The following is an 8,275-nucleotide window of genomic DNA, read 5'->3' as shown; positions in this document are numbered from 1 at the left end:
GCTGGAGCATTTTATTCTTTTATTTTTTTAAGATTTATTGATTTATTTTGAGAGAAAGGGAGGGAGTAGAGGAAAGGCAGAGGGAGAGGGAGAGAGAGAATCTCAAGCAGACTCCACACTGAGTGCAGAGCCTTATGTGGAACTTGACCTCCGAGATCATGACCCTGAGTTGAAACCAAGAGTCAAATCCTCGACCATCTGAGCAACCCAGGCACCCCTTGTTGGAATATTTTTAAATAAAGCTCATTTCACCCATAAATACATCCAGATGCATCTCTTTTACTCAGGACATTTTGATGCAAAACTACATGCTATTTTCCCAGCATGCTGACCTTTAATGCTAAGAAAATGTCACCTACGATGTAAAACTCTTTGGATAATATATATCCATTTCAAAATAGATACCCCCCACCCCAGGTCTTTTTCCTTAGGCTTTTTTGCCTATTTAACCAGTGACAATATCATCTATTTACTCTGCATGGCTTCCTGACCACATTTCTATCATTCTTACCAGGTTCTCTTTTCCTACAGAAGATTTTTCCAGCACTCAGCAGTTCCCTATGCACATCTCACATTCTTCTCTCTGAACATCATGATGGTTGTAGGCTTTTGAACCTAAAGGCGGCTGTGATTCTTATTTTTCACTGCCTCTCCTGAAGAGCAGTTCAGTATTTCCAGTGTAAGTGACAGTGTGAGCTGAGACCCCAAGGTCTTCCTGCTAATTTTCCATGTTGTAGGCATTTACATAGGCATTTGGGGAAGTCATGGGTTTTTCCCCAAAGCATTTCCCACTTACTACAACCATCTAACTCACAATAGAGCTCAGGATTTCCCCCAGATCAATATACTTTTTTAGTCTATATTAACTCATCTTCCCTAATTCTCCCTTGCTTATGCAGCAAGTAGTCTTTCCCAGGAGTCCTGGTCTTCACCAGGCGCCATCTTCTTTTACTCAGGAGGCCTTTCCAAGGACAATCCTGCCACTGGCAAGACACAGGAGACTTCTCTGTGAGGGCACCACACAGATCAGTCAGGTGGGTCTTTATCTCCAGCACACATTTGTTCTATTTTTGATTCAGGTTAAGCAAATTCCTAACTTCTTCAATCTCATTCACAAGGTCCTGAAGTCAAACTGTCTAGGTTTCTAGGTTTGGCCAAAGGGGGTTAGTCACTATGGGTTAGTAAGTGATGGATGGAGTTAGTGGTTGTGTTTGTGGGTGTCTGAGGCTGTAATAAACTGTGACCACCATCAGGAGAGCTGGCCCTCAGTGCTTGGGGCCTTCTGGGATGGGATGGCACCAAAAGACAGAGGTAGGGTCAACTTAGAGACAATAGGGCAGTAGCCAGCAAAGCTTTTCCCCAAGACTGTTTGCCAGCTCCCTGTCAGCCCACAGAAACACACTGCCAAAGCCAAAGGCAAGTCATGGGCTATCAGTTAGGAGAGGTCGTAGAGATGATCTCATCAACCATTCTCATCTCATGAATAAAGACACTGAAGCTTAGAAGGGTGGACTGATGAACTTAGAGAGAGATGCATGATCCAATTCAGGTCTCCTGACTCAAACTAGTAACATTTTTCATCTACCTAAACAAACCAAGCCAATCTGTCTGTAGCTAGTGATACCCTGCATCTACCCAACCTCTACCAAAGCTCAGAAGGCCAGTGACGTCTCTCTGATGCACCTCGTGCTATGGCAGAACCCAAAATCACCTCAATAGGGTTGACTGCTGTTATTAAATGAATTCCAAGGGGCTTGGAATATAACTTGCTCAATCTGAGGTTTTGTCAATTGTAATTCTAGACTTTTGCATCATGAACACCAGGAAGATGGAATTAGATGTGGCCCTGTTGGGTGAGCTAAAGTCTACAGAAACAAAAGAGAACAGTGTGCATATAATTAAGGTGAAAAATAGACTTCAGAAGACAATAGATAGCCAACCCTGGTGTCCTCAGGAGGCCCCAATCCAAAACTTCCAACCCATCCTACCCTTGACCTGCCTTGGTCCTCAGTTCTTAAAGGACTTGGTCTTTTGTCTGTGAAAAGACAACAGGATTGGGTCTTTAAGAGAAGAAATAAATAGTAAGTAGTTCTCCAGGTTTTCTGCAGCTATGTCTCATATTTGACAATCTTACACTCACCGATTTGACAGTCTGCTTTCACTAATCCATATGCATATAAGGTGTATATTACCCCCACGTCTACGAGATTCTCACTTAGCCAACGACATCTGTCTTTGAACTGTCATGAAATGCTAGAATGATTCTTTTTCTTTTGTGGTGTCAATTCCTCTCTCTGTCATTATTAACCTTGTTAAATACCCTCTTCCCTCCCCCTAGGAAAGGCATGAACTGAGTGCTAAGTTTCAAACATACCCCCTTAACACACCCAGATGGGGAGAAAAAAAAAGAATATCTAGCTATCTACTTAATCAAACATCTACTTTTACTCCATCAACGGGGAGTAGGCCCTTTTGTACATTTAACAAATTCAAGCAATTTAGCAACTGGGTTAAAGTCTATGTAAAGGTACTTCAACAACATGGGAAATACAGACACTGGTCTTCTGTCTCAGAATTGGTTAATGGAAGACGTGAAATCTCAAAACGCGCACAACAGTGGGTTCTTACAGAGCTGCCTAATGCACTGCTGGGAAAACCTTGAAACGTTTTCCATCACGGGGGGGAGGTGGGTTGACAGTTTTTGCCTTTGCTGTCAGCTCCACTGTGGGAGGCTCCTAAATTTATTATACCTAGGAAATGATTCTAGCACAAACCTATCCTGGAAGAAGCAAAGAAGCAAGGCATGCTCTGCACTCTTCTACATGTGATGTCGGTTATTACTATAAGGCTTTGGGCGCTGAGTCTTGGTTACCCCATGGGCAGCGACCATGGGCACTCCCCTGACTTGATCAAGAGAGGTCTAAGCCATAAATCGGTCCCATTGGCCTTTCTACATCAATTAGCTGATCAAGCCTTACCTGAAAAAAAAAAAATTCAGAGAGTAAAATAGAACCACATAGTGGAGCACCGGGGTTTTCCACTGGTGTGAATGTCTCCATAAAATGGCATTTTGTTGAGTAATCCAAATGCTCAATACCATCTGGTGGAAGACCAGAGGTCAAACATGACTTTTGGGTCATCAAGAAGCAGCTTTCTTTCTTTCTTTTTTCTTTTTTTTTTTCACAATCTCCTCACATTGGGAAGCTCCTTTTCCTCGGTGTCCTCACCCACAAAATCAGAATAATAACATAATCCAACTTCCTAGGGAGGAGACGATTGATGAGCACTTTTTGCTGATTAGCTCAAAAGCCACGCAAATATAAATCACCAAGTACTGTGCATGCCGCTGCCCTGCCACCCTGGGTGCCTGGAACTCTCACTGAAGTCATCAGGAGCTCCAGGAATGTATAAGAAATATGTGTTAAGAGAGATGGGTCTGGGGTATTTTGGTGGTGATTACTGGAGCACTGTTGGAGTGGAGTGGCAACTGCTAAGTGTATGATTATCGACCGCTGCATTTGGATCTGCTCTAAGAACTCTGCTCTATCAGGTAGTCCAGCTCAAGTGGCATCAATCATGTGGCGCAACACTCTGTCTTGCAGGCTTAATGGCATTGGAATCCAAAGGGCCAAGAGCTGCCCTGGGAAGCCAACACGGGCAGGAGGAGTAAGGGCAGATGGAACTGACTTTCCCTTCACCAATTATAGTCTAATAATAAGGTAATTAAACTAGCATACAGGTTCTACTGATTTATAATATTGATTGAATGATCAATAAGTGCACATCTGCGCTCTATAGCTTAGCCTGAGAAGCCAAATCCCTTCGTTGTACTGGCCGGTTAGTCACTTGGCTTACTGCACTTTGATGGCCATAGAATGCATCCCCAACCATAGTCAACTGTCTCACAAACATATACAAATCCCATTATCTCAACGTGTACCAAAGGATGGGCTCTTCATTCTGCACCTTCTCTTCCCAACGGTAGGCCTTACCCTCATCCATAAGTTGAGACAACATGATTCCTTCTCCCACAATGCAGGGTCATTGGGTACAACCTATAGGAAACATGCTGCTTGGCAGAAAATGTTCATGAGGTATTATCACAGAGAATCAGGCAATATTATAATGTGAAGGCAACCCTTCGGCTTAATTGCAAAACACTGTTTAAGCTAAAGGAAATTGTGTATTTGAGCTCTGAAGTGGAAATAAAGTTGCCTGTTTCTGAGATGCCTATTATAGAAAAATGAGTTCTTTTTCTTCATTAGAAAAACATATCTGCAAGTAATAAGGATATTATGAGTAAATATTAAAAGAATACATAGCCATTAGGCCGTGAGTAGGTACAGAATACATTATATCTTTAAATAATTTCTAAATCACCCACTTAGAAAAAGCCCGACTCCTGGCCTCGCTAAATTTTCATCGGTGTTCTTATCCTACAGAAATAAAGAGGCATCAACTCTCTCAGGATAATTGCCCCCACACAACCAGAACAGGATTAGGGAAACTTCATTATGAAGCCAAAGGGTTGCATTTTTAAATTATTCCTTACTTCCTTCTGAAAAACAACTCGGAAGTCTACAGAAGAGCACATGAATGAGGACAGGGCAAGCTATGCTATCAACTTTCCTATGGATCAAGGAAGGAATGACACGCAGAATGTTTCTGTGCTGAACTCATCACTGCCAAGACAGCATAGATAGGTCGACAAGAAGCACGACCACGTGCATGAGCTGAGAGCCCCAGACAGGACAGAAAGGGAAGGCGGCTCCTTCCCGCTGTAAGACCAGGAAAACACCGTTCCTTTGCAGGTTAGAAAACCAATATGATGACTCCTTGTCATATAATTTAAAGGAAATAATTTTGTCTGAGTTAGAAAAAAGTCAGATGAACCCTTGAAAAGTAGTGCCAATAAATGGAAATATCCACCGAGTGTTCTGGTTCTTGGCACTAAGGAAACAAAACAGATCAACAAAACAAAACAAAACAAAACCCACTCTCTTCAAAAAGAGTAAACAAAATAAACGTTAATTATACAGTATGTTGGAAGATAAGTGTTGTGTAAAAATGTAAAGAAGAGAGAAGATTAGGGGCAGCTTGGGTGGGGTAGGGGTTGTCGCACCTATAAAAGGTGGGCTTTGATTGTCCCAGAGCTGAGATGACATTGAACAGAGATTTGAATGGAAGCGGGTAAGGGGCAGGCAGGCAGGTATCCAGAGAAAGGTAGGTGCAGCGAGCCGCCCTTGAGGAATAGCAAAGCAGAGCCAAGTGGCCAGAGACCAGTGAGCAAGTGAGACAGTAGTGGCTGGACATGAGTCGTAGGGGAGAGAAATGATGGAGGAGGGGAGAATCACATGCTCTTCAGACTTCAGCTAGTGTCCCCAGGGGGGCTGGCATGCTGTCCAGGGAAGAAGTGCAGGATCTGATGGGCTTTTCAGTAGGCCCTCCCTGAGTGCTGTGAGGGGGAAGGACAGGAGCGAGCCATGAGGAGCCCCACCATCTGCAGACAAAAGGTGAGATGGTGTCGTTGCAATGGAGGTGGGATTCCGGATGCCTGTTGGAAGCAGAGCCAGTGGAGAGTCGTGGTGAAGGGATGGGGAAGTCGTGGGAGGAAACCATCAAGAATGCCTCCAAGGCTCCTAGTCTCAGCAATTTCCAGTTGCTATTTGATCAGGTAAAGAAGGCTGCAGGGACACAAGATTGAGGGCAAAGACCAGGGATATTCAGTGGGGGGACATGGTAGACCTAAGAAGCCCCCTGGATGTCCAGGTGAAGGTGTCAAGGAGGCAGCAAGCTGCATGAGTCATGATTTCAGGGGAAGGTCAGAACTAACAGAGGTCAAGTACAGAGATGACATTAAGAACTATGTCCAGGGAGCTCCCCCATTTTAGGAAGGACTGAGAAGCCAACGACACAGGGAAAATCCAGGCAAACGTGGCCGCCTGAACACCTATCTCACTGATATCAACAAGTTCAAATGAAATGCTTGTGGAAGTTCGTGTAAATTTGAGAGCACCAGATAGACCCTCACTAAGCGCTCCTGGAACCAGCCGCACTTGACACCAACCACCGTGGGATCATTTTTCAACAGCTCTTCTCAGATAAAGAAACAACCTATCTGCAAGCAGATCAAGGTCCATCCCAACCATGGATGTGGGAACATATTTCAGGGGCTCTGCTTTTTTTTCCTCATCTGCTTTCCACTGGTTATCACCTTAAGACACTTCAGGGAAATGCAGGAGGGGGAAACTAACAGTCATCAGCAGGTACTACGATGAAAGATCCACGTTCATGCTCAAACTTCACGACGACTCTGTGCAGCAGGATTTACTGTCCTTCTCATGGAGAAGAGAATGTGATGTTCAGAGAAGTAGGGTGACTCAGATACGTTCCCACACCTTGTGTGTGGAGGAGAGAGACACGGAGTTTTTAGGATGCCTTCCACTGTAGGGTCCCCTCTCTCAACTCCTTCTCCAAAACTATCCCACTTCCTTTCAAGACTAGACAGGAAAGATCTGTGATTTCTTAACACGGAAAAGAGAAAGTTGCTATACCAACACAGAAATAACTAGACTCCGTGTGTGTGTGTGTGCGCGCGCGCACGCGTGCGTGCACTTTATGGATTGGAAAGTCTGTTTGTAAACCTTAACCTTTCCTGGATGTGCCCATCTGATCCCTTTATCAAGGCTGGTGCTGTCAGGATGGGCGATTTGGCCATATGGGAAACGAAAAATTGAAAGAGGACAAGAGAGAAAGACACACGTCCTTCCAATTGGAGAAAGATGTCTTACAGGAATCAGTCCTTGGAGGGACAGGTACAGGGCATAGCTAAGAAATTTGACCAAGATGTGTATCCCAGCTCAACCACTTAGAAATCAAGTACATCAGGGGCACCTAGGTGGCTCAGTCAGTTGAGTGTCTGACTCTTGATTTTTGGCTCAGGTCATGATCTCAGGGTCGTGAGTTGGAGCCCCACCCCAGTTCCATGCTGAGCCTGGAGCCTGCTTGGGATTCCCTCTCTCCCTCTCCCACTGCCCCGCCTCCTGCTCTTTTAGAAAGGAAAGAAGAAAGGAAGGAAGGAAGGAAGGAAGGAAGGAAGGAAGGAAGGAAGGAAAGAAAGAAAGAAAGAAAGAAAGAAAGAAAGAAAGAAAGAAAGAAAGAAAGAAAGAAAGAAAATGTGCTACATCAAAATACCAGACACTAAATCATTGCTACTAGGTGTCAGGGATCCCCCTGAGTATGCCCCATGCACGAACTCCTTCAGACCATGAACCATCCGGGGAACGAGTACTAATGCTGCTGCTGTTGTCAGTATTCACATTTTTCAGAAATGGAAACTGAGGTACAGGGAGGCCTAGTGACTTGCCAAGCTACCAAACCCACGTGGTTTGTCTGCAGTCTGTCCCTTAACCTTTGGCCCCAGGCAAGTCACCATCTCTGAGCTTTGTGTCCTTATGTGGGATGGAGGTGGCAATGCGGGCTTTCCTGTACTGTGAGGTGAGAAATAACGTGTGCAAGTGTCCTTCACAGAGCGGGGCTCCGTAGGGCAGTCATCAGAATACTACCTCCAGTCTTTCCTTAATTCCCTTGGGAGGAGAATCTTTCAAGCGCCCCCACCACGTGGGGAACACTAGCATTTCCCTACAGCTCCTCTGTGCTTTCCCCTCTTCCCTGGGCCCATCCACAAAGCCCTTCCACTCTAGTGACCACAGAGCCGCTTCACCCTTTTGTGTGTCCACAGGATTTGCATTGGAATTTACCTTGACCTGTTTTGCATGGAAATGCAATTGTTTCTACTTTACGAGGTTGGTGCCCTTTCATGTAAGGTCACGTGTTTTGCCTCATTGGGACTTCCTGTCTCAAGTACCACCTGCCAGGAGAGCTTGTCACTGAATCCATGCCACCGGCAGACTGCTAACTGCACAGATCACGTCCTCATCTTGTTCCCATACAGTGGCATCAGCTGGAGGGTGACCCCCACCCCTCTGTCCTTATTCTGATCTGTTTGGCTCAGATCAAGACCTACTTTCCCTTTACTCAGCCAACACACTTTGAAAAACTTTTCATCAGAAAGCTTTCTGGGTGCATCTACCTTCTCCAAGTCGTTATATCCGACCTGGTTTGCTTTGCAATCTCTTCCAACCAAATGATATTGATAAAAAGCCACCATTTTTGAGAAGCTAAGTGTATTCGGACAAAATCCAAGGGGAATAAAGCAAAAGAACTGTCATAAGGTGGGAGGAATTTGGTCATCAACTCCGGCACATGCTGGATT

This window comes from Canis lupus, chromosome 21 (genome assembly GCF_048164855.1).
Source record: "Canis lupus baileyi chromosome 21, mCanLup2.hap1, whole genome shotgun sequence".
Taxonomy (NCBI): domain Eukaryota; kingdom Metazoa; phylum Chordata; class Mammalia; order Carnivora; family Canidae; genus Canis; species Canis lupus.
The sequence above is the reverse complement of the archived record's forward strand: the minus strand, read 5'-3'. Positions refer to the sequence as shown.